General features: G+C 46.6%; 1 long non-coding RNA gene across 2 annotated transcripts; it reads right to left on the reverse strand.

Moving 5' to 3' along the window:
* Positions 1–3,010: 3,010 nt before the first annotated feature.
* On the reverse strand, positions 3,011–17,332 carry LOC120386659. Of its 2 annotated transcripts, none has more exons than XR_005589838.1 (3): positions 17,248–17,332; positions 4,798–4,956; positions 3,011–3,118 (listed from the first exon to the last, which is right to left on the reverse strand). It is a non-coding gene; the product is annotated as an uncharacterized LOC120386659 (long non-coding RNA). The 2 variants fall into 2 exon arrangements; XR_005589837.1 differs by lacking the exon at positions 17,248–17,332 and adding an exon at positions 6,359–6,486.
* Between the last annotated feature and the right edge of the window lie 9,557 nt (positions 17,333–26,889).

Raw genomic sequence — 26,889 nt, forward strand, 5'->3', positions numbered from 1 at the left:
AAGCGATGTAGGGCTGGCAGCTGGTGGAGGCAGAACAGGAGCCGCTGGCAGAGAGTTTACTGTACACAGGGCCAAAGAACTGCCATCCTGCCATCCCTCAGACAGATGGGAGAATGGGGGCAGCGGGAGGCGAATGAGTTGGGTGGGGGGTTGTCCTGAGAAGGCATGAAGAGAACATGGGAAGGATGAGCTTTGAGGGAGGGAAGAGGAGGATGAGGTGCAGGCTGGATTAGAGGACAGAAACAGAGGAGAGAAGGGGCAGTATTTCATGTGACATTTCTCCCTCAGTCCACAGGATGGTGGGTGGAAAAGCCTCCTCCAGAATGAAATCAAAGCCCTGGCCCACCTGCAACACAATTAGTACTACCCAGCTCGCCAGTGCCTGCTTCACCAAAATGGCCCCTCACACTGGTCCCCCAGTTGGCAAGTCTCAGCAGAGAGGCCAAGGACTGAATGGGCCATGAAGACTGAGCTTGACCCTAGATGGGGACCCCATCAGGTCAGGGTTGGTAGCGCAGAGTGGGGAGAGCTTGCTCTCATGCTGCCTGTGATGTGATGAGCCGAGGGTTTCCGTCATCACTCTGCACGTGTACCAGAAGCCAGAAGGGGATAGAAAGGCAGTGAAGGGTCCAAAAGAGAGGAGAGAGATCTGAGCTTCGATAACCCCTCTCTGTAGCTATATTTAACTGCAGCCGAATGTATGTGCCAGGTGAAGCAAAACACACTTCCAGTGCTAGCCCTTGTATCACATATGGCACCTTTGAACCGCTCAATTCCCTTTGGAACCACATGGTCTAGTGGTCAGAGTAGCGTTAGGAAAATAGCTTGTTCCCTATTATGCCACTGACCTGCCGTGGGGTCTTGAGTAAGTTGTTTTGCCTCTCAATACCTCGGTGGGTTCAGCACAACTTACCTGACTCTGCAAAGCATGCTGTGACTCTGAGAGGAAATATGCTGTGTACATGGAAGGTGTTAATTATTATTACTACTGCATTTCCCCAGTGAGCTCCACAGCACATGTGCTGAAATCCAGGACCAGCACCAAAGAAATCAATGAAACCAAGAACTGAGGCTGTGATTAGATTGTTGGGGACAGTTCAGCCCTGTCAGGAGAGTTGGATGTGATGACCTAGAACTTTTCCGACTCTAAGTCTGACTGAGCCAAACCATCTGAGACATCTAATCCGTTGGTGGCTGCTAGAGCGTTCCCATCACCAGAGTGTCTAGGTGTAATATTAAAGCTCACTATAAGTCTTTGATTCAATTGCTCTTCAGATCTTTCCATGCTAAATTCCCCATGAGGAACTAATGGCCACAGTTCCCCATGTTAAATGGCCATTGGGACAATGACCGAGAATGAGTCTTGGCTAAACTGTAGAAAATTGATCCCTCCTGAGCAGTAACGACTTACAGAAGGTGAACGCTCCCACTGGTATCAATTATCCTTGACCAGTTATTTCAGGGGCTCATTTCACACGAGCCCCGTCAGTTGAAACTGATCAGACCTGCTCTTTTCCATCAGGCAGCGCTAGAACAGGGGAGCAATTAGTGAAATGAAAAGGCAGACACACACACCCAGCATAGAGTTGATGTTCAGAATTCACTGCCTGAGAAGGTCATTGATCCAAAGAAGTGACCAAGGTTGCCTTTTTCAAACAGTGCTTACTTTCCTGTTCATTAATACCACAGCTGCTGTGTAAATCAGCACACAAGAGGGAGAGCTAAACTCATGTTTAAGAGCATAAGCCTGCAGGGGCTAGGAATGAGATTTCCTTTCCCATAGTGAGCAATGTATGATAGCTTAGCGCATTACGTAACCTTTGGGAGGGTTTGGCCAACTTGACTTCCTCTATCCTACTGGATATTAGCTACAGGAAGATATCAGAGTAGATGGACCAATGGTCTTCGCTGGTATAGCAAATTCAAAGAGACAGATTCAATCTTTGGGTAGCTCAGTTGACTTTAGAGGGCTCACACTGGGAAAGACATTGTCCCTATGTACGTTAGAGCAGAGATGAATCCTAATCTCTTGCAAAACGGGCCTGGAGCAGAGACCTTCACCTTCCCTTGTCCTAGTTCTGAGACTCTGATGAGTCTCCTTCCCTGGTGTCTGAGCCTCTGCTCTATGGAGGTTTCTTTTCTGTGCCTCTAGAAATAAATTCTCCATTGATGTGCAACTGTATCTTCCAAGGGTCTGTTTTCGAAGATATTTTCTTCTGTCCCATTTTCCTTTTTTGAATATCTTTTGGTGTTAATTCAGTTTAAAAAAACCATTAAAGGTCCAGCTCCATCAATGACTTTCCCCAGATCCAGGCTTCTTAGAACATGACAACATTCTCTTAAATGATGCCCCTTCTTGTTTTATAACCTGGGTCATGAAGGGCACTTTTGTGTAATGATTTGACATCTCTTCTTCTAATATGCTACTTCCAATGAGTGTGGCAATATGGTCTAGAAGCTAGCACGTGGGCAAAGAGTCAAGAGGGCTGAGCTTTATTCTTGGCTCTGACACTGACCCGTGATGTGAAGTTGGGCAAGTCACCATGTCTCTGCTTCCCCTCCCACTCGCTATCTGTCTTGTTATTTAGACCTTAAACTCATTAGGTCCGGGATTGTATCTTACTGTGTGTGTGCACAGCGCCTAGCACAATGAAGTCCTGAGCTTTGTAGTGACCGCTATGCAGCCGCATATGACAGATGATAATTAGTATTTTCATGCATGCCTTTGAGTCCTGAAGAACAAGTCTATCTTGGCCCATTAAATGCAGCACTTTGGTATTCTTTGAGAGAAAGTTCCTCCTTGAGGAGTAACCTCCTTATGATAATTTAATAATTTGTCAATAATCGACAGCCCATTAATAGCCAATAATTGACACATCTTGATTATGATATGGCATTTAGCTGATAACATTCTTTGAATTTAAATTCATTCAATAACAACAGACCTTGGATAAGTCAGTTTTGATGGAATGTATTAATCTCACAGTTAGTAAAGGCAGCACATACACAGAGAGGCATACAGATACCAACAGCTGAGGAAGACCTTCCCTGTAGTTTCTGACAGCCTGCGCCTAGTCCACCAATGGTCTTACTTCCTCACGATTTCTTAGGAAATAACCTAAGACAAGAAGAAGCATATAGTGAAGGGGTGAAATGATAAGCAATGAAGGGTAACCAGGGTATAAGTAGGCTACGTTCCCTGTTCCTTGTAACTTTCCAGCTACCACAATGCCTTATGGGTAGTCTTTGTTCATTCCCTTTTTTTGGACAATATTATTTTTTATTCCCCGTGCACACATTTTGCCATTAACATTGCTGAAATATCTGCTCCAGCCATTTCGAAATATGCTAATGGTTATTGCTTAGTAAAATTCCACTCCTTAAAGTTAGCTTAACTGCAAAGCATCATGGGACTTTTGCTTGCAGGCACGCCTTAGATTCTTTCTTTGATTGGTTTTAAGTGTCAACTCTCCCCACTTCCCTAGTAGACAGAGGGAAGATTAAATCCAGGAATTACCTCCAATCCTGGTCCACCCATGCACATATGAAAGACAAAGCCGGTTCTCTTTATTTTATTGGTCCATTCTGGTGCATGCTCAATCTTTTACTCTCCTTTCCCCCATCCCTACATTCTAAACAAACAAGACTCCTGAAGGGGAATTATCTCCTGGAAATCAAAGCTGAGAGTAACCTGACTATTTCTTGCAGAGAAGTAGTAATTAAGGCACTAGAAGGATGCAATCTGCATACATTATTGCAAGTTATGCCAACAGAATGTCAACATTTGTGTCATAAAGTAATCTTGAGTAGCAATTATTCTGGGCACTGGCCTGGAATCCCGAGTGTCAGTGGTGCTAACGGTAGGGGAGGTTCTCCCTCATCGCAGGATGGACGGAGGACTACAAGGAGGGATCGCTGGGCACCGCCAACCTTGAAGGTCAACTCTGACCATGCTGCTATGAACAAGGGACCAAGGGAGGTCTTACCATCACAGAAAGAGTTTCACCAGCCTCTTGCTACTGGAGATCTGGGCTTCAATAAGCAAGCAAGATTAATTCTTTGTTCTTGACTTGGTCTACAAAGACCGTTTTCCACAAAAAGCATCACACAGCTCAGCCATTAGTGGTTTCTGTTTGGGAGGGGGCCACGACTGGGTACCCAAGAGGTGCTACCAGTCAGGACTCAGGAACACTGCATCCCTACTACTGGAAGAGCAAGGAGTGCTGAAGGGCAGGCCAAGAGTTGCATTTATAGAACTGTGTTGTGCTGAAAGAGCCAAATAATGTGTTGCAGGGATTTAGATACATTGGAAGGGCGCTGTGAGGCGCCATTACTGGCATAGCCGATGTCGTTTGTCAAGGAAGCCCTGCCTTGCGCAATCACTCTCCACACGTGCTAACATTTACATAAGGTGTCTAGTTACCATAACAGTGGGTGCTGTATACAGCCCAATAGACTAATTTAAATGGGAGATCACCCCAGAGTTCATGTAATAGGCAGATGGCATCTCTACAACACTATCACTGGTACAGAGTGAACAGCTCCAGACTGTGAGATGCTCAGAAGGTTTATAGCAGTAATTTCCCCTCCATCATCTCTCCCTCAAAAAGACCTACCGAAAGGAAGAGAGACAAGGTGGTTGGTCCAATAGAAGATATTACCTCACTCACCTTGTCTCTCTAATATCCTGGAATGGACACGGCTACAGCCTACTGCAAGGAAGGCTTTCCTATAACCAGGGAAGGGAGAAGAGCTGAAAATCCCATGAAAGTCACTAGAGGTCTTGCTATGTCTCACCTTGGAGCTGTATTGATTTACCCTGGAAGGTGCACGGATACCATGACGATGGATATCAGTTCAAACTCCTAGGCCTTGCCTGGCCTACCACTGCCTTGCGGCTGAACCAAAGGCTTCAGTCATTAGTTGCAGTCATCAGGCCTGTGTTTGCCTTCCTTCCTGTGGGGGAGCAGAGATCCCCACAGCCCCATTAACACCTCTCCTGGACTGGAGCCATGTTAGTGTCCTAGATTTCTCACAGTCCCTTGACAACACACCCCTCGCTATACATCCAGAGCCACCGAGGAGACACCTCACTCCCACTGAAGTCAAAGACCAAGCTCTCCTTCATGTCTAAACTCTCACTCCACCTCAGTGGGACAGAATCAAGCTCCAGATGAAACACCTCACAGAGACTGGGGACATGTCTGTGGGATGTTCCCCATGCTCGCTCCCTGCATCCATCTCAGACCCAGCTCGGCAAGCCGAACCCATCCTGTCTCTCACACGTGCCTGCATACTGGAGCCTGCCTGCCAGGTACAGCCATGCACCGAGGCCTGCATGCCTCCCCAGCGCCTGGGGTTCACCAAAGTTGCATTTTGTCTTAATACCGTGTCATTAAGTGGAGTTAAAAATAAAGCCTGTCAGAGCCTCACAGCCTGCAGGGGAAAGGATATTAATTATGGCAGGCAGAGAGTGGAGAGGAGCTACTGCGAGCGAGCGGTCTTCCTGCTGAGCCGTAACCTTCTCCATGTCACTGGAGCTGCTCTGCTCCGCTTCTCACACAGAGGAAGGGGTTGGCCCTGGTACCTGGGGAACTGCAGGACAAGGATGAACCAGCAAAAGGATTTTGGCTCTGGCTCTGATGTGCTCAGTGGCAGCAGAGTCACTGACTGCAAAACAACCTGTTCTGCTGCTCAGCAAGGGCAAGGGGAGCAACAAGGCGGGAAAGACCAAGTGGCTCAGCAGGGGGAGGAACTGCTGCTAGGACAGCCGGGATTCAGGGACCAGAATGAAGAGCAGCACTCCCCAGATTTCTGTGAGAGGAGCCAGGCTAATGTAGTCGATGTTATGGAGTGAGGAGCCAGGCTGAGGTGCGGTAGAGAGTCAAGCAGGTTGGGCTGAGTGGGAATGCCGTGGTAGCACGGGTTCTGCCCTTCCTGCCGAATGCCTTCGATTCTTGGGAATGTATCAACGTTCACGCAGAGTCCTGCTTCCCTAGGCAGAAGGGCTTCTCTGTGCACACAGGCAAATCCCCAGACGTGCCATCTTGCTCTCGCACACGTGTGACGTGCGCATCTCAAACTAGACACGTGTGCACATAGGCATGTGATCCTGGCATTGCACAAGCAGACGCACACACGCGCACAATATGGCCTCACACAAGCAGACACACCACACACAGACTCGGAGCTTGAAATTCCTCCTCCCCAAGACAACAATCACAGAACAAGAGCTCCACTTTGGTGTTCATAGCTATAAGGGCGTTGACTAAATGTTCACCTTGCCTCTGGAGTGTGGATCTCCAGATGGCATTACTTCTTGGTAGGGATCTCCCATTATTCCTGCCCTCTTTGTTACCTCATCCAAGTGGGATGCATTTGTATCTTCCATGCACTTAACACCTTGATGCTGCGTTGACATTTGGTCTCAAGTCAGGAACAAGGATGCACTGAGCTGGAACTGGCTTCCCAGGGGTTGGTGATGCAATTCCCACTGTAATGAATTCCTACATGAAGCTGGCAGACGCTCACTGGCTTGGGGTCCTCTCTGCCTTGCTATGATGGCGTCCCCTCCCCGCTTGTTCTTTTCTACTACAGGCTTTGCCATAACAGCTTAGACCATCAGTCTGTATAATAAGGAATGCTGCTTAGCCATTTCTCTGCCACTGTGGGGGCCTCGAGCACTGGTGCACCTCGGTCTCTCCTATGCTCTGCCTGTGACACATAATAGTCTAGTCTCTGATCAGTTGTAACGCTTTGGTCTCATTCCCATTGCTGGGTTTAGTGTGCGGCTGCTGGGTGGCATTGGTGACCTGTGATATACAAAAGCAGCAAAGAGTCCTGTGGCACCTTATAGACTAACAGACGTATTGGAGCATGAGCTTTCGTGGGTGAATACCCACTTCTTCGGATGTGATATACAAGAGGTCAGACTGCTCCCTTCTGGCCTTAAACTCTGTGACTGCACCCCAGCAATACACCTGTTCAATGAAACACACAAAGAATCTTTCCTGAGCCCTGAAGTGACCATCTAACTATCTGCAGCAGGGTGTTCTTTTACCGTGTGCAACTATAAATTGGGTCATTTGTCATATAATTATCCAGCCCTTAGTTCTCTTTCTCAGCTGCCCCAGCACCTCTTGGATGAGTACTTGCATTTTGTAATGTTTGCATTCTATTCCATATAGGTTTTATACCATGCTCACCACCATCATCATCATCATCACATCTGAGTGCCTTCCAGTAGTGCATTAAGTAATGTGACTAATATCTGTCCCATGGCCTTTGTTCTCTCATCCTCTACCAAGGGGAGAAGTGTGTATAGTGGAGTGTCTTGTTTTGGAAGGGCAGTTTTGTTTTGTGTTTTAGGGGGAAGTTTATTTGTCTTTTTTGTTTGTTTCTTTGTGTGATTGTTTGTTTTGGGCAGGTTATATGCTGCTATATGCTTATGCTAGAGAAGGGAGGTTGAAGAAATGTGCCTTGCACCTGAAGCAGAAGGTGGTGAGGTTTGTTCTGATCCTTGGTTCCCATAAGAGTTCATTCCATAGCTTCGGACCACCCCCCAAGAACGCTCTGTCTCCTGCACAGAAGAGCTTCACCTTTATTGTAGACAGTGCCATTGTGTCAGAGGAGCAGAGCCTTCATTCCAGAGATTTAGGTGGTCTTTTAGATATCCTTGGCTCATGAATATCTAATGAGCCATGGAGCTGCTTGAAGATAAGGACCAAGACCTTCAACTTGATTTGATGGTCTATGGGAAGCCAGTGTAGACAGTGGAGGGCAGGGAGTTGCTGTGATGTACAGTTAGACCTGTGTTGCTGAGAAGACATGCTGAAGTGGTCTGTATAGTTGGAGTTTCCTAAACACTGATGGCTTTATGTCCACATATAACACACTGTTGTAGTGCAGCTGAAAGGTGACAGACATGCATAACCGAAGCCAGATCATTATCCACGAGGATAGGACAGAGTCTCCTGGCCAACCAAAGAGGATAAAAACTGTTATTCATGAATGCTTCTATCTGAGAGATTAGCACCAATGAGGAATCCAAGAGTGCTCCTAAACTATGCATTGAATTAACCAACCATGGGTGTTTACCTGCAACCGAAGAAGACTGCACAGTAGTTGTCAACTCTTAAATTCTTTCATCTGCCCACCACCATCATCAGCTCTGCTTTGTTTTGGTTCAGCTTCAGCCAGCTGTTCTTCATCCATGAGCTGATTTCATCCAAGCACTAGGACATCTTCATGTGGCTGGATGTGGTGAAGGATAGCTAGAACTATTTGTCACTGCATATTGCTGGACGTTGAGTCCTTGTTTCCTGATCAGTTCATCCACTGGCTGCACGTAGATGTTGAAAAAGTCCGGAGAAATAATTGATCGTTGTGGGACTCCACAAGGGAGGCATCTAGTGGTGGAGGTGCTTTTTCCCATCACTACTCTTTGAGCACATCCTTTCAGGAAGGACTCACACCATTTTAGCACATTACCCTGGACCTCTGCCAGGTCTCTCAAGTATCTCATGGTTGAAAGTGTCATGCTGCAGAGAGATCCAAGAGGACGAGAATGAATCATCCTGTTAAGTGACAAGAGGTGATCATCCATCAGTGCTACTAAACCAGTTTCAATTGAATGTCCTGGCCTGACTCCAGATTGTGCTGAGTCTCGAATACTATCTTCAATTATATGAGTTAGCCTTGGGCTAGCTCCTCAAAGGGCTTGCTCAGGAATGGGAGGTTTGATACTGGGCAGTAGTTGGCTAGAACCAGTGTATATCCAGGGAGTGTTTCTTCTGCATTGGTCAGACTATTGCATGTTTGACGAAGGAAGGGAAGATTCCTTTTCTGAATGCAGTGTTTGCTGTTTCAGACAGGAGTGGTACCAGCTCTCCACATCTCTCCAAGCCAGGAGAGGCACAGGTCAGATTCACAAGTCTTGGGCGGAGACTCCTTGAGGATGCCCAGAAATTGACATCTAGGCGGAAGATCAGGTCCAGGGTGTGACAGGCTGCCTGGTTTGGAGGAGAGATGACCTGTGAAAGTCCTAGAAAGGCAAATGAGGAGATGAGCCTGGGGTTTTTTGTGTTTGCAGCCTTGTCAATATGCACAGTGAAATCTCCCAGGACAAGCCTGGGGTATTTCACCTCCGTCAATCCGCAACGTGTTGGACAAAATGGCGGCCACCAGAACTGCACCCATGTAGACCCTGCAGGCTTTGGGGACTGGTCCTCCAGTTTCCCCCCTCCCTCCCTCTCTCTCTTATGGCCTAGTTCTGAGTCACACTGAATAGTATTTTATTCCCATTGGTTGGAATGAGGGCGACTGGAGGGAGTGGGTGTATGGACTCCTCCCATTCAATTGCTGAGGCTGTGACTGTGGCATTAGATTAGCTTAAACTTCACAGGATGTGAAAGCACATCTGACTGAATAGGCAGCAGCAGAGAGAGGCCACCCAGAATCACGTCTTGGTCTGGTGAATTGGTTCCAGAGCAGGTGTGGGGCACAGGCTGACAATGGCCCTAGTCTTCCTCAGAAAGGGACTCCATTGTTGATATTCTCTTGCAAGCCTCCCCTGGAGAGCACGGCACTTAAATCTCTCCCCCAAAAATAAAAAGCACACCAAGAGCCAAATATTCCAAACAGCTGCTTGGCTCATTAGCCAGGGAATCAATCAAGTTGTCAGCTCACGCTCTTCTAATGGGAAGGCTCCCAGAGCTACCAGCTGAAGGGTAGTGGTGGCGGGGAAAGCTGTGTGATTGCTCTGGTGCCAGCCTCGTTCAGCCCAAAAAATACATCAACAGAGAACTGCTTTGTCCGCTGGCAGCCAAGGGACGTGGCATGGTTCTCCCTTCTGCCTTCCTCTGAGGAGGATTTCAGGGTTCAGTTAAGGGGCAGGCCGCCATTCTGCTCACACTCTGCCAAAGAAAAAACAGCCTCTTGTTTCACGCGGGAGAAAGGTGGCGAGGAGGGTAGAGATGGAAGAGGCGAAGAGAGTCAAGTTGCACTGTCTGGAAACCAGCAAGAAAGAGGCCGTGAAAGAGCCTTAATGAATGGCACATCAGCGTCCCCTTAGATGTGTGTCTAACAAGGCCTTTGCGTGTGAGAAGCTGGCGCAGGCAAAAGACGAGCAAAAGGATGTATAAGAACCAGGGCTGGCTCCAGGCACCAGCGCAGCAAGCAGGTGCTTGGGGCGGACAAAGGAAAGGGGCAGCACATCCGGGTCTTTGGCGGCAATTTGGCGGTGGGTCTCTCGGTCCCTCTCGGAGGGAAGGACCTGCCCCCAAAGAATGAAGCGGCGGTGGTAGAGCTGCTGCCGATGGCGGCTTTTTTTTTTCTCACTGCTTGGAGTAGCAAAAATGATAAGAACAGGAGAAGTCAGAACAAGGAGCAATGGTCTCAAGTTGCAGTGCGGGAGGTTTAGGTTGGATATTAGGAAAAACTTTTTCACTGGAAAAGTAGTGAAGCACTGGAATGGGTTACCTAGGGAGGTGGTGGAATCTCCTTCCTTAGAGGTTTTTAAGGTCAGGCTTGACAAAGCCCTGGATGGGATGATTTAATTGGTGTTGGTCCTGCTTTGAGCAGGGCTTTGGACTAGGTGACCTCCTGAGGTCCCTTCCAACCCTGATATTCTATGATTCCAGGAGTCAGTGGGAGCAGCTATGTCTTGATTTAATTCTGTCCTTTGCATGCAAGCTGTCCCTCCCCACTTCTCTCCACTCCCCCTTCTCAGGGACGCACTGAGAACAGCTATTTCAACGTGAGAACCAACTGGCCAGTGTGTGTGTGTGTGTGTGTGTCTAATGCCATTTTATCATGATCAGCAAATGAATAAAGCAGGGTCAGAATGTTGACTTAGAAAATTACTATGTTCCTGGCGCCTGAATAAATCCAGACATGGAACCCTGTGCCACTCAGCTTTCACAGAATTTAATTTAGAACAAGTGATTTATTCGCTGTGGACAGGTGGACTCTATAAAGAATTTTTAGGGCAGGATTTATGGTGGGTTTTATGGTGCGGTGAGTCAGAAAGCAACAGGAGCTGCCAGGCCTTGTCCGATACCCCTGGGATCCATCCCAGACGGGCGATGCTAACGAAAATGGAAAATGCAGCCAGCAACCCCTGGCAGTGGTGAGGAAGTAAAAAGATTGGCCGTGATGAGGCTAGAGCTGCACGGAGGTATTTGAGGGCCTCAGGGTCCCCCATCCTTCCAAAGAAATTCCTCCTCTTCAACTCTTCCATCTCCATGGTAGAGGAGACAAGAGGCCCAGGCGTGAGGATGGGGGGATTTTCACTGCCTGCGGGTGAGCAGCTATTCTGGGTCCCCCCGTCTCCCACCTTGCTTCGGCCTCTGGGCTCTGAGCCTGGCAGGTCGCCTCAGGTCCGGTGCAATGATCCCAATGGTGGGATCTGGGCCTGGCCTGGGCAAGCAAGTCACACCCAGCACTATCGATGGCGGGCACCAAATCTGAGTGGCGATGCACCATCTCACAATGCTACTCTCTCAAATTTGGCCTGGCTTGCCCCTCCATCATTTTGGGGGGCCCTCTCAAATGGGTGGGCACCTAGAGAGGTAGGAAGAGGGCTTCACAGGATAGTATGTCTATCAGGTCTGTGACCAAGGTGGCTCTTTGCACCTATCCAGGAGGGTGGCAGCATACAGACCTCACTGCAGAGGTCAGTGTTTGTCATCTTGAGATTAGACACACGCTGCTTGGGGATAGATCTTGAGGATGGCGTTTCCAGCGGGAAAAGTTAGGCAAAGAATGCTCACTGAATTTCAGTGAGATTTAGGTGCCTAAATCCCCTAGGCACTTCTGAAAATACCAACCTGCAGAAGCTGGAGACAAGGTATCTCACCAGGAACATATTATGCTGGTTCTTTGTGGCCTGTGCTGGAGATCCGGTTCTGATCTATAAATGGTCGTGGCCTGGGATCTTCTATCTGTGAGACGTCCCTTGCCTGTGCCACACTACTGCAGATGGGATCAGCAGGGACCCTCTTGATATCAAAGAGAGGGAGATGATGGCAAGACACTCCCTGTGGGAAGCCTCCTTGGGGTTGGAATCCACCAGCAAATCCCCACCAGGCTTTGGGGAAGGGAATGGTGCCCGAGGGTTACTCGAGCACCTTGCGAGAGCATGTGTCTTTCATCTCTTGTCTCTAAGGGATTTGCTGGTTCTTTCTGGCACCTGGTGGGGCTTTGCTGGTGGATTAGGGGGCTTTTGACAGGCTCCATGTGTTGTAAAGACTTGTTGGGTGTCTGGACTATGACACAGGTGCCCTTTTGGATCCTTATCAACTGAAAGGAAGTTTCACAATAATTAATAAACCATTATGCCTTGAGCTATGGATTTGACTGAATTCATTCAGCAAGTGCTTGGAGGCGAAGCAGCGAAGGAAGTGGTGGTGGTGACTATTTCATCTGAGTCAGTGCCCAGCCTGGCAGTAGGGAGGTGCTGTACTGGAGGACAGCTGTTGTTTGGGTGAGACATGAAACAGAGGCCCTGACACCTTGTAGTCACTGGGGGCCCATGGCATGTTTTGAGATGTTAACCCTGGTGTCCTGGGCAATCTACATTCTGCCTATTTAAATTACCTGTGTAGTTTTGATGAGAGCATCCTTCACTTCCTGTCCTAAACTGTTGTGTAGTAGCAATAATAATACCCAGCTCTTAGCTATTGATACATCTCAGTGAGATTTACAAAGGAAGGCAATATCATTATCCCCATTTTACACATGGGACAAATGAGGTACCGAAGGGGAAAGTGACTTGCTCAGCAGAACAGGAAGAGAACCTAGGCCGTTCTGCCATCCTCTAAGCCACATGGCTCCTAACCCAGACATGGCTACAACAATTCATACCGATAGCATAACAAGCTGTGGGTGTCTCTGTACGGGATGGATTCAGAACTGTTCTACTGTATGCCCTGTGCCCTCTACTGCTAAAGAAGATTCTCTTCCTGCTTCAGAAGATAAAGGATTTTTATATCATCAGACTTCTGGCCGCCTGCTGGTGTGATGTTCCGTGTGGCCAAGCATACTGACAACCATAAAGTCCTAAATAACTGCATGTGTCTTGCAATACTTTATAGTGTGCATAGTTTGAAAGTTTCCAGTCCAAGTACTGACCAGGTCCCAACCTTGCTTAGTTTGAGGGAGAAACAGCCCTCACTTCCTGCCAGAGGCCGTATGGCAGTAAGATACAGGCATGTGTGAGCTCAGCATGCTATGGTGGGGAAATAGGGTAATGCCGCTTATGAGGACTGAGCAGACATAGAAAATGCAAAGCACCTGTGTGAGCGCCTCTGGAACGTAACAACGTGAAAACGAGGCATAAATGTGTCCCAAGTGCAGATTACTCCTGGGCATTTTTCTATTACAATAAACTCTTATAAAAGGACAATGTTCTCTTATTTACAATAAATTCCATCCATTTATAAATCTTTCCCTGATTTAAGAAAAACAAACAATACAATACAAAACCCCATCTGTCTCTGGTTAGTCTCCAGGCCTTTGTGTTTGTACAGCCAGAAGCCATCAATTATTGTGTGGAGACCAAGCATTTCAAGGCCCCGGACAAAGGAAATGAAAAGGGGGTGAGGAAGGAAGGGGGGCGGGAGGGACTGGAACAACAAGAGCCTTGAAAGAGTTTTAATTAGTTGTGCAGTGAATGACCAACCTGGGGATTACAAAGAGTCGCACCATAGTACTTCGCTGGCTCCGTTGCAAAGCCGGGGCTGTGGTGACAGCCAGAGGAAAAGGAAAGAGAGAGAGTGTGTGTTGGGGTATAATAGGTGTTACCTCTTGCATTTGGGAGTGTATAGGGTGACCAGATGTCCTGACTTTATAGTGACAATCCTGATATTTGGGGCTTTTTTCTTATATAGGCATCTATGACCCCCACTCCCTGTCCCAGTTTTTCACACCCTAAGTGTCTATGAAATGTCACCCTTAAGCAGACATACCCTGCTCAAAGGGACATCATAAAGCCACAGACCCCTAACAAAGGAGACTGGCATACATTTCTAATTCAGGGGCCCTGTGGGTAACACCCTTCCCTTCCCAGAAGCATTTAAAAGGCCTGCTGGGTTCCTGATGTGGAGTGGAAAGACAGAAGCTACTGAAAAGGTCAGATAAAGAACAATGGCAGGAGGCATTATGCAATTTAGATGTTCAGACCCAGGCACATCTTGGAGGTACCCTTTTCAGCCTCTACTCAGTCAAGAGGAGTGGCCCTAAGAGATGCTCTAATCAAGCACCAGACACTAGGTCGCATCTGAAAGGGGAGGCACTGATGATTCATGGAAGGTGAATTAAAAAGGGAACCAGAGGAAGGATGGTGAGTTCTGATGTCTTGCTAAAGGCAGGCTCAACTCAAGCACAGATGGCGCCACATCTCCCTCTAGTAGCTGGTCCATTAAAGGAAAACTACTGCTGCCAGCTAATGAAGTTACTCCATTAGTTCATGTAGAAGAGGCTGCTGTGAAGGCCCATGGTCCAGCTTATGATTCATACAAAAGGGGAGGGTTATTGCGTCAGTAAACCAAGCCTGCAGACAGCTATTTTAAGAACTGGTTATTCCCTCATTGCCGGCAGTGGGGGTTCGAAGCAGACTTTACCACTATCTGGAGAGAAGCAAGGTTACCTGGTATATGCACACATGGCTATCTTAGCTAGGCAACACATGTGTCTATCCTGCCAGGTGCACATCAGATGATGCAGGACTCCACAGGGGTGTTAGTGTGGTCAGTGTCAACCGCAGATTCCTTTAGTTTTAATAGTAATCTGGGGAGTCACCCATCCCACTTTTTTAACCTTTGGAGAAAAAAATGCACGGGCCCAATCCTCAGCAGGGGTAAATCTGCATGGCTCATACGCTGACCCAGTATTTTCAGTCACCTAAGCAAAATGTTAAAAAAATAAAAAGTGTTTTCTTAAAAACAAACCAACCCAAAACGCCCTTGAAACGCTAACACCAAAACGTTTCATTTCCACAGTCAGTTAACATTGCAAAGAGGCAACAGATATATACTGCCCCATTTACAAAAGCCAAGCACTGAAAAGCAAGGAAATGAATGGTTAGGGATATTATTTGTATATTTATTTGCATTGTGGTAGTGCCTAAGAGATCCAATCATGGAGCAGGACCTCATTGGACAAACAGAATAAAAAGACAGTCCCTGCCCCCAAAGAGTTTACAATCCAAGTATTATTGCTTTGTTGTAATAAAAATAACATATCATTGTAATTGTATATCTTATAACAGTATTGTAAGTCTTCCATGGCCCATATCATAAACAAACACATTATTCTTTTTGAATATATACAATTGTATATTTCAGCACAATCCAACAATTCAGCAATCTGACCCGTGGATTGCTGTGTATTTCTCAATGTATTTTTTGTTATCTTGGTGTTAGTACTCAAATATTTTCTTTGTGGTTCAAGGGGGAGGTATCAGTGGATGTAGTTATCAACTGGAATTACAAGGTTTTGTAAAGTATTTAGAACTGCTTGTCCTGTTGAACGTTAAAGCTCAATGTCCCTGTTAATCCAAGCTGCTGTTATGTCCCTGATTCAGAGCAGTGGTTCGATGGTTTAGTTCCATTCAGGACCATCTATCAGCCCTTAAACATTGCAGTAAAGGCACCTGATGTCTGGATTACATTTTATGTGGCTGTGCAGTTAGCAGTAGCTGCTTTGAGCTGTCACCGCCACTGGCGACACCTGCATTAATACCCTGTCATCGCAGCAGAGGAAATCTCCACTTCCTCTTTGCAGGTAGGTTCTCAAGCATGAGTGAGGTGGCAGAGGGTGAATGGGAATCTATATAGTCTCTTCAGTTCCCGATTTCACGCTCATACCTCAGTCCACTGCAGGCCAATCCTAGAGCTGTTCCAGACCCAGAAACCAAATACCAGTCTGCTGTTTGAGGAATGGGGCTTTGATCGATGCAAAGTCTACTCAGGTGCAACTTTTGCCTCCTTTTCTAAACCCATCATGGCAATTACTCGATCTGGATGAAATTCACCCCTGCCCAGCCAGCCAGCACAAGGATGCTGCACTTCTTAAATCCTTCTTCACCCATACAAATAGGACCTAGGGATGGCATAGCCTGCTGCTGGCCCCTCTGCAGAAGGGGTGAAATTCACACTCTGTTAGCATTCTCATCCACTGGGGAATCCACTTCCATCTGCCATCAACATGCTTCCAGGAGCAGGCCAGTGAGTTCAACACTCCAGCCTCAGAGCGCAGGTGAAAGGGTGAGCTGGGCTGTGCAAAATTCCCCACGTGTATCCCAATTCCAGACACACCTGTGCTAAATTACCCTGTGTGGATCTACAGTGAAAATGTGCTGTGATCAGCCACGGTCAGCATTTTTCATCCCTTCCCCGTGGTAGGGGCAAGCGGGGGCACATTGCTGTGCTAGGTATGGAAAAGGGCACTGGTTTAAGACCTCTATGAGGGGAAGGATTTTTTCAATTATCTACACGCCAGAGCCATACAAGCAATTCTTTCTTTGACAATGTGTTATTGCCTCCTTATTTTGACTATAAAAAGAGGATTCAGAAGATTATGAACAGCATGAGCTGAAGAAATAAAAAGCAAAGCAATACATTAGCTATGTTAAGTAGATCAGGGGATGGGGGTCGTTCCAATAAATAATCAAGAGCGGGGAAAAAACCATAAGAACAGCCATGCTGGGTCAGACCAATGATCCACCTAACCTAATATCCTGTCTCTCACAGTGGCTGGTGCCAGATGCGTCAGAGGGGTGAACAGAACAGTGCAATTTTGAATGATCCATCACCTACCATCCAGTCCCAGCTTCTGGCAGATGGAGGTTTAGGGATACCCAGAGCATGGGGTTGCATCCCAACCATCTTGGCTAATAGCCACTGATGGACCTATCCTCCATGGACTTATCTAATCCTTATCTAATACAAGGTGAGAGTTAAGCCTTGGAGCAGTAGGTACTCAGCCTGTGGCTCTGGATACACATTGACTCCATGGGTAAGATCCTCTCACTTTACCTGGCCTGATATAAGACATGGGGAGTATTAAGGGAACTGACTGGGAACTGCCAGGATCTGTCCCCAACTCTGCATGTGGTCAGGAAGGGCCTATAGGGGAAGGCAGAGGAAAAAGGAAAAGCATCTTCTTCCCCTTCCCACCCAGTGGCATGGCTAGAGCATAGAATGGGATCTAGAAGATCTCTGTTCTAGTCTTAGCTCGGTTACTGACTTTTTTTCCAGAGCAGAGGTGATGATGCAGAGAGCCCCTGAGTCACGCTGGCGTTACCTCCCGACATTGCTTGGCAACGTTCTCATTGTGTCAGGACATTGTAACACTGAGTCATGCCATAATGGAACGTCCACCTCAGAGACATCACACTGCAAAGTCCAGGCATTGTGTGGTGCTATTGAGTGAGTCATTCAGTAGCAAAGTAGCTCTGCAAACATGGGGACCTCTGCTTTGGAGCCTGCTGTACTGTAACTAAGTGGAGTTACTGTGAGCCACACGACTAGAACACGCGTTAAAATAAGTGATCAAAAGTGATTCATGGAGTGGTCTATTTGTTGTCACTATGAAAACACAAAAAAGGACTTGCCTTGGGAAGCCATGTGTCCTGCTGCTGCCTTGGGAAAGCTCAGCCTTGGGGCAGAACCAGGAATAGAGTTGTTACTGCTGGGTTTTGTTCAGTGGTCTAGTGGCTTTGTTCCTGTTAGCATCTAACCCTGATTCATTGAGGTGCCCTGGTCAAGTCCGACTCAGACTGGCAGGAAAATCACTGGGCAAGCACTGTGGTAGCGAGATGAACAGTGAGAAAAGGAGGGTATGTTGTTTAAATACTGCCCTTACAAAGCAGATCATGTGGTCACATAACGTCTTACCAGGAAGATGTTCCAGTCTGGAGCGAAAGCTGGCAGGGCTATAAATGAAGTCCCCATTCAGAGAGAACTCCATTTAGGAAAGGCTTCTGTGGAGAAATGGGTCCTTGTTACATTCTTTTCAGGCCAAATTCTGCTTACAATTACATCCATGTAAGTCCACTGACTTCAGCAAAGTCAGGCCGGAATTGCCTGGGCACAACTGAGAGCAAGAATTTGGCCCTTTGGCTTTTCAGCACATGCCGACCAGTGAGAGGTGAAACCCACCTGCCATGTCTCTGTTATAAATATTGATCTAAAGTCTGTTTCTATACAGCATTTGGATTCTGCCTCATTTGCTTCCCCTTGTAGATGAGTTCATATAGTGTCCTTTAAGTTCTATCTCCGGAGCATTTTCTTTTATTACCTACACTTCAGGAGATTCCCCACTGAGCACAAAAGAAAAGAATAGTGCAGAATTTGGGACTTCTACCATTCAGTGTGTGAAATTCCATGACCTCCCAACACCTCCCTCTCCCTTTGTGCTGTGACCATTCTTCTGAGCTTTAGAAAGCATCTGTTCCTTAAATTAGTGTCACTATTTTGGGGGGCTGGAGCTAAATACAGTACCTCCAAGAAGAGAATTTGGTATGAAAACTCTCAGTTCAATCCATTCAGAAACCACTGAGATAATGAATCCCACAAACTGAGGTTTAGAGGCAAAAGCCCAACCCATCTGTAAGTATATATTGCAGGTGTTACTGTAATGTTACTAGAGGTGGGTCAATACGGCATAAAGATAACAGAAATACTAGAAATGGTGGTCTGGAAGAGACCTCAAGATGTCATCTAGTCCCCAGCCCCTTGCGCTGAGGCAGGGATAAGTCTACCTAGACCTCTCTATGTATATTCATTTGAATTCCTGAACACACTTTATTTGACTCTTCTGGAATCCCTTTATGGCTGACTTCCAGGGGTGTCAAGAGCGGAGGAGAGTCGGGGTACCTGCTACTCTGCCCTAGGCCATAGATTCTGCTGCCCACCAACACAATCAGGGTTCAGGGCAGAGGCTACAGTGGGTCCACCCAGCACTGTCCAGGTCTATTAGCCACTCCAGAGCTGCTGGAGTGATACAGGCTACTGACCCGGTATGAGGACTACTGGTGCTGAGGTGAGGACCTTGAGTTGGGAGAGGTTGGAGGAGCCAGGGCTGAAGGAGGCTCAAGAAGATGATGTTCCTTAGAAGGGGAAGGGGGAGCCTCTTTGCAATGGGGGGAGCTTCCGTCTGTGCCCCTGGGGATGGGGGTGCCCGCTACATGCCATTGATCCCCCATTCCCAGAACAGAGGGGAAACAGCCACTGCCACATAGACATGGCACAAAATCCATCTTTGAATGATAATTTCAGGTGGATCTGACAACCACAGGGAGACTCTCACCCACTCTGACACCACCTTCATGTACTCAGCCCCAGAAAGATTCCCCACCAAAAGGTCAGCACCCCAATTAGGAAAATTCAAGTTGCACCCCTGCTGCTTTCCACAAATATTCTAGCAGATGAGCTGTATTAGTTGAACATGCATCAAAACTCAATATGGAGCTCAACTATTTTAATATTTTACACAAGCAAATTTCACACACAAATATGCAGTCCGAAGTGGATGTTGTTGCTGATGTGATTAGTTACATGTTATCCAATCAGAAAACAGATACATTACATATGACTCATGTAACTGACCATGCAGCATGGATTTCAGCTACTGAATGCTGGATATTTTCAATTAACTGTTTTGTGAACTATCTGCCACTGAAGACTTTCATTCGCTGAAGAAAATAATTTTAAACAATGACTAATATTTGGGAATTTTGACATTTGTAAGTGGACAATATGCAGACTGAAGAAATGATGAAATTCCTCTAACAAACTGTTGGTTATTTAGTCAGCTCTAAACTTTAGGAGATTCAGTATTTCAGCACCATGGACAGAAAAAAAGGAGCAAGTCAACGTTTCTGCTGAAATTAGCTGAAAATGTGCGGTCACTTTGAGGTGGTGATTGGTGTGTGAAGCAATTTTCAGGTATTAGATGAGATTGTAAAGCACCCATCTTGCAATGCTTCAGGGGTGTGCATAGGTAGACACTTTTCTGTCTCCTCCTCTTCTCTAGCTGGTCATCTTGGTACCTGAATAGGCAGTACCATCTAAGGACCGTAGCAGCATTCAGACCCTCTGCTCACATTAATTTTCTCTCAACCCAGAGCCATTGTCCTACAGGTGCATTAACACTAGAGAACAGTGCCAGTAATGAGCAAACAGATCTACCTTAAGGTTCAGTGCCCCTGGCCCAATACTCACTCCCCAGAACAAGTTCCCATCAGTGCTCCCTAGGATGTTATTCTTAGTCACATGCACAGGGCCACATGGCATCATGCCCACACGTTGCATTGTGTGAAATGATCATGAATTCCAGCCCAGCAGTCAAGTGGCGTCACAGTGACACATTCCCATGCAGGATAATGTCAGTTATGCAAGTTGATTTGAGTTCGAATCCTGAGCTCACTCCCTCATGGTAGGCTGGTGGGGGCCTAGGGCAGTGCAGAGTTGAGACATTCAGCTCTGACATCATCCCACAGTGACTCCCTGTGGGGCATTAAGGAGCTCCAGAGGGTGTCACATCAAGACCTTCTCTGCTGAGGAAAGAGTTGCAGGGTCTTCTAAATGCAGAACTGTAAATGGGGAAGCTGGAGGGGGGGAGACTGCGCATCCCAAGATCATAGAGGGTGCCTCAGGGAACGAGCTTTTAAGCCAGGTCGAAAGGCACTTTGTCCCAGAAAGCCCAGAGTCTATTTTCTGTTAAACCAGCATGGCTTTGCAGGAGCACCAGTGGAGTTAGAACCTGGCCTGAAGTGACAAGCTGACCTCGGCTACTGTTTATTAACTATTGTCTGTGTCTCTTTTCTGGGCCAAGACAGGTTAAAAACCCTAAAACTTTCCAGGGTTGGCAAACCATATTTACATCTTTTGAAACAGCCTGACAGAAAGCACAAGCAGCTGAAGTTCCCATTGGATTAAGCTAGTGAGGAAGCAAAGATGTTAACAACCATGAACTGGTTTTCAGAGAAGGATCTTGCATCGTTTACACTGGGCTGCAGCCCCAGCTGCATTAAACACCATTTGGGGGCTATTAAAATGCGGAATAATTTTTTACATGCCGTTTGTGGTGACAGCATACTCCGTCTCCCCGGTATATTGCTTAACCGGGTTCTGATTGGTCGGCAGCAGCAGCAGCAGCAGAGAGAGGCTTATGTGCCTCAGTACCAGACACAGAGACTCCAAAGTTTGTGTCTGGGTTTATTTCTCTTGTTTTTCAGTAAAATTCTTTTATTGTTGTTCTCGATTTATTTTTTTTTCCCCGAGCAATTTCAAATGATGATAAATGCAAGGCGAGGTGCTTCTGGGAGAAGACTGTTAACACACTCTGTGAGAGAGAAACCAATGTAACTTTCCTAAACAAACCTGCAGGGAGCATTGCTGTTCACCCAGCAGGGGCTCTGGGCAAAGCAGGTTGGTTATGAAAAAAGCACGCACAATTTTCCCTTCTCTCTCTCGGTCTGACAAATGCTTGCTGGACTCACCGAATGGGAATGTGAAAATCAACCTCAAGCCCTGATTTTGTACAACTGAAACCATGAGGGGTAATGCCAAAAGTTGCAGTCAATTCCAACAATGTAGTCAGAGTAACTCCAGAAAACTCAATGTATAGCGGTGTAGAATGTAGCGGCTTGTTGGTTTCTCTTCTCTTTATTCTTACTTCTCTCCCTGTATCTCACTCACTCACTCTCTTTCTCTCTCTCCTTTTTAGCCTTTGCTTCTGTCTTATACTTTCCTCACATTGTGGTTTTGGGGTGCCAACTAGTCTAACCCCTGCTTTTCTTAGGAAATAAAAGATTAAAGCTTGTGTTGTGATCTGGTGCTTTTCCACTTTCTGTCCCAAACTGACCTGACAAAGGCTGAAATCTAATTATGAATCTGGAACACAGTCATCCCCCAGTGCCGAGTTATGTCTGTAATGTGTTTACGCAGCTCAAGTGGGGCCGGATGCAAAGCCCGTTGAAGTCAATGGAAAGCCTCCTGGTGGACTTTGGTTCAGGCCTGTGATAACGATTGGACACGCTAACTAGTGGACAGAATATCCCTGAGCACTGGTCAGTTAAAGATGATCATTATTTCAGTTATAATGTCCCATCTACATTTCACATGCCCCTCCCATACATCTCTCACACAGTCATGCACACAAAAACTCCCAGGCCTATCTCCTGAAAACATTCATTTTCCATCTCCCCGGGTGTGATTAAAAATAAAATGCCCTGTACTACAAACTGTAGGAGGGGAAACCATGAAGCCAACTCTGTGACTAGCTAAGGAAAAATATGATTTTTATTAGAGAAGCTTGTATTGGGACCTATAAGACATGACTCTCTCTCTCTGAAAATTCAATTTCTAAGCCCCTTACTGCCTCAGATGACCAAGTGGAAAAGGCAGTAATTGCTGAGAGACTTATTGACTTTTCTTTTTTAATTAATCCTAAATTGAAGGAAACTTGCAGTTTTTTTGTCCAGACAGATTGTGTATGTGACAGAGGGAGAAAGGAAAATCATAATTAAAATAACTCAAATTAATCTTAGACAGCTCTCCTGCCACCAACGTGCTCTGAGTCTATGGCGAAAGTATGGCTCTGCTGGTTAAGGCCACCAGCTCTGATGCTCAGGGTCAGATGATGGTCCCCTGCAGTCAATAATGGTTTTGCTTGCCTATAGCATCCTGAATTATAGCCTCACTTCCAAATAGTACAAGACTCTTTTCCTTTCCTGCGCTGTTCTCTGATCTTCTCATAGCCTCAGTCATCACGCGACTTGCATGTGTGTCACATTCAGCAGGACGAAGCGAACAGTGGGGGCCTTGTCGGCAGCAGTTATTTCTAGCAGCCTGATAGCACCTGCTGTAGCCTGATGGATAGTCGGAGGGGTTGGGTGCCGGCATTTCTATCCCCAGCTCTGCCATTAACTTGCTGTGTGATTCGGGGCAAGTGGCTTGATCTTTCTGTGCCAGTCTCTTTAAAATGGGCTGAATGGGTCCCTACTTCCCATGGCAATTTGACTGACATTTGTATAGGCCCAGGATTTTCACATGGAAGATGCCATCGCAGGGCAATATTTCTCCCACCAAAATGACAGCATAGGTCATAACTCTACTTTCCATAGGACCTGCTCCATGCTGTTAGGATAAGGTATGTGTGCAGATACGGCGATATATGTATATATTACTAGATGCCTGCAAGTAGGACGCTGGGTGTCCTAGAAATACCTATTGCAGTTTAGACAGCGAGCCGATAGCACGTGAATGGTTGTCAGCAAACTGGACAAAGCTTCGTCTATTGGAGTAATGGGGAGGGAAGCTGAACTCAAACATTAGTATGCAAAAAAACCTCCGGGCTTAGGAGCCTAGGAGAGCCATGTTCCTCACCATAAGGAAAATGGGCCCAATTCCCCATTGCAGCTCCACTGAAGTCTACAGAGTTGCACCCAGTTCTACCCACACTGAATTCGGCTCAGTAACTGGTTCAGAACCTCAGTTTAAGAACAAATAGCGACTCAATCCATATCTAATCCCTTTTCACAGAGAAGGGGCCTATTGCTAAGTGTAGCCTCATCGGTAGAAAGCACAGAGAAGGGGGGGGAACAATCCAGAGACTTCAATCTGGAGCCTGCCTCCTCTCTAAGCAGAGTTTGAAAAGCACAGAACTTGATGGCAATTTACATGCGTTGCATTGCAATTTTGTTTTGCAAAAACCTGGCTTCATTCCCCCAATTAGATTCCATAACCAAATAATGTCAATTGCAGATGAGTGCAAAATGCTTCTGTTTGATCTGGGTTCAGAGAAACACCCGCCATCTAGTAGTAGAAGCTAATGAAGTCCGACAGCTCAGAAGGCACAAGGAATGCAGCCTTGTAGGACTGAGACTTCAAGACCACCCCCTGCTTTGGCACTGCCATGAACGTGACTGGACCTTGAATCCAGAGCTCCAGACGTGCTGAGCAGAACAAACCTTCAAAGGAAGGAACCATTCCAAAATATCCCCCTCTCCTGCCCCGCAATGCTACTCAGTTCTCTCCTAGTGTCTTTATTTTATTTTATACTTCTTCCTGCTGCAAAATAACTAGCTGCTGGGATTAAAAGGCATCAGGAGAATCATCATCAGTATGAAAGAGACATGCTGAGAAGAGAGCAGATTAACCCACTCTGCAGAGAAAACTCCTCATTTCTGGAGTGTTTGTTTTGAAAATGTCACTTCGCTGGGTCACAGAATTCATGAATAAAATCCTGTCCTTATTTCCATTCAAAAAGGAATAAAGATTTATTACCCGCCTCCCTAGGAAAGCAGTATTGACCCGCTGGCTATTCAAGGTCCACAGTGTTGTGTGCAGGAATATTTATTGCTTTTAATTACCATAAACTAGCAAGGATCTTGTTTTAATAGATTTTTTTACTGTAGTTTTCCAAATGTAAGTTCAGAGAAAAGACAGGGGGTTGAATAGCTGGCAGAGCCTTCCAAACACACGATGGTGGATTGAGAGGTGACTTCAGGCTGATGAGCTAAATGGAACTGCCCCTAAGGGTTCTGGGTAACACTTCAGTGATCCGGTTAGTGAGGATCTAGAAAACATATGAACAACCCTGTAGATTATATCCCAAAGGGCTCCAGAAAACACATAAGGATCCTCTGGCCAGTACTCATGGGATTTAGAAACACACACGTGAACTTAAGGTTAACATTAGAGATAGTTAAAAAAAATTCTGTCAGAACTGTTTTGTTTTGTTTTTTAACACAAAATTGGGTTTTGTCATTAATGGGGTTTTTTTAATGAAAAATGTCTGGTTTTGATTTTTTTGTGAAAGAATGGAATGCCCCAAAACTGAAATAAATTCATTTTGGGGATAATGTTTCTCCACTTAACTCATCTGTGTGTCCCAATCCAGGCGTCACAATGACTAAATCCTTTTGCAGATCCAGGTGCTTATCTGCATCTTTAGACACACAAATATCTTTAAAAATCTGGCCCTTAGTCTCTGGCCCAGACCAGGATAGGTATTTAGGTGTTTAACTCCCATGGCAGTTAGGCACCTTTATTCCTTTGGGGATGTGAGCCCATGTGCCTCATTCCCCTCATCTGTAAAATGGGATTAATACTTCCCTATCTACCAGGGTGTTTGGAAGATTATGATGGCCACTGCTCACCTGAAGCATCACCTACTGGTTAGGAGGTGAGGCCTATATTTGCCGCGTCCCCACAATTTACCTCAGACCACCTTCACGCCTGGTGTCAGTCTGTCTTTTTCTTTTTGGGGTGGAGTCAACCCTCCAGCCAGGTAATCCACTCAGCCTTATCTCTTCCCGATTCTAGAGAGGTGGGGTACCTGGGAATGCGGGGTCAGCAACCAAGCCTAAGTTATTAAGCCTTCCCCTTCTTCCCACCAGGGGACAGTCTAAAATGTATGGGGTTTTGTGTCCCTCGTAATGAGAGGGGGATTAGTAGGGGAGTCCGGGCCCTCCCACTCCACCAGGCTCTGCCTTGTCAGCCCCCATCTTTCTCCCAGGAGCATGTTCTGCAGGCGCAGCTGGGTGGGGTCATCTAGGCCCAGAGCTGCTCTTTAAGCCCTTCAGTTCCAATCCAATCTACCCCGTCACAAGGATAAATAAAGATTGCGAGGTGCTGACGTAATGGGGGGCTAAGTACGTACCAGAGCTGGCTAGCTAGTATGAGGTCATGTCCATGGGTATGTGTATTAGCCAGATAGAAACCTTTCCTGACAGGCTGTGTTTGAATTCATGTCTGCTTGTGGCGGGAGGAAGTGAGCAGAACAATGCTAGTCATCATGTTACCCGCTCTGATTCCATTCACACTTCACTCATCCACCTCTTTCCCTTGGCGACGGGGAGTAGGACCCTTCAGTCCATGAAAAGTAAGGCAGGCTCAGTGGAATGGCGAGTGATTGACAGGCAGCCTGTGATAATGAAGTCCATTTTTATTTCCCCCTCGTCTCTTGTAGAGGTACAAGGACTCGGCCAGTGTCCCAGGTAATGAGTGTTCCCTCTCTCTCGGATATGAAAGTGTGGGTAGCCATGTGTAGCTGTGTTAACACTTCATTACTAAAACCAATCCCGGGAGCCCGTTCCTGCTGCACACCTCACCGACTCTGGTGCATCCTCGTGTTGATTTGCATTCATGCGGTTTGTGTAAACAACGTTATTAGTGGAATATAAATAACTGCAGCCAAGAATGCAGTTCAGCTGCTCAGCCCCAGGAACTCAGCACTGTCACCAACTGCACGGCTGGATCCCTTCTGCTGATAGAAGAATTCTTCCTCAATCCTAACCACCATCTCCACACTCAGAGTACGACATTGATCCCCTTCTCCCACCCATGTCCATCTCTAGCCACCCAGGGAGACAACGATGCCGCATTAGAATCCCGGGTTCAAAGGGACATTTCTAAGGTGACATGAAATGTTTGCAATAGAACCTGAGGCCGTGTTGAAATATGCTCGGTTTTGTTACAAATCTAGAGCTCAGACCACATTCTTCAAAAGATTGGGTCAGGGTCTTGAAACGCTGGCCCAGGTCCAAGCAAACCTGGCCCCAATTTATGACTAAAATAATAAATAATATTAATAATTAAAATGTGACCTGGAATCAGGAGACACTTTGCTTGTTTAAACTGAGCGTTGAGATTCAAGCCAAGCTCAGGAGTGTGAAACCATGTGGACTAACTCCCAAGAAAATGTTTACATACACGTCTTTGAAGTGAAGTGGCTAGCAGGCCCCCTATCCCAGAGACAACATGCTCATGCTTGACCAGCGTTGCTTCCTGCTGCTCTATGGGCCTGATCCAAAGCCTTCCTGTTCTCTGCCTTTTGGACACAAAGGTCTAGTCTCCCGAGGACAGTAATCCTTCCGTC

This window comes from Mauremys reevesii, linkage group 19 (genome assembly GCF_016161935.1).
Source record: "Mauremys reevesii isolate NIE-2019 linkage group 19, ASM1616193v1, whole genome shotgun sequence".
NCBI classification, from domain to species: Eukaryota; Metazoa; Chordata; order Testudines; family Geoemydidae; genus Mauremys; species Mauremys reevesii.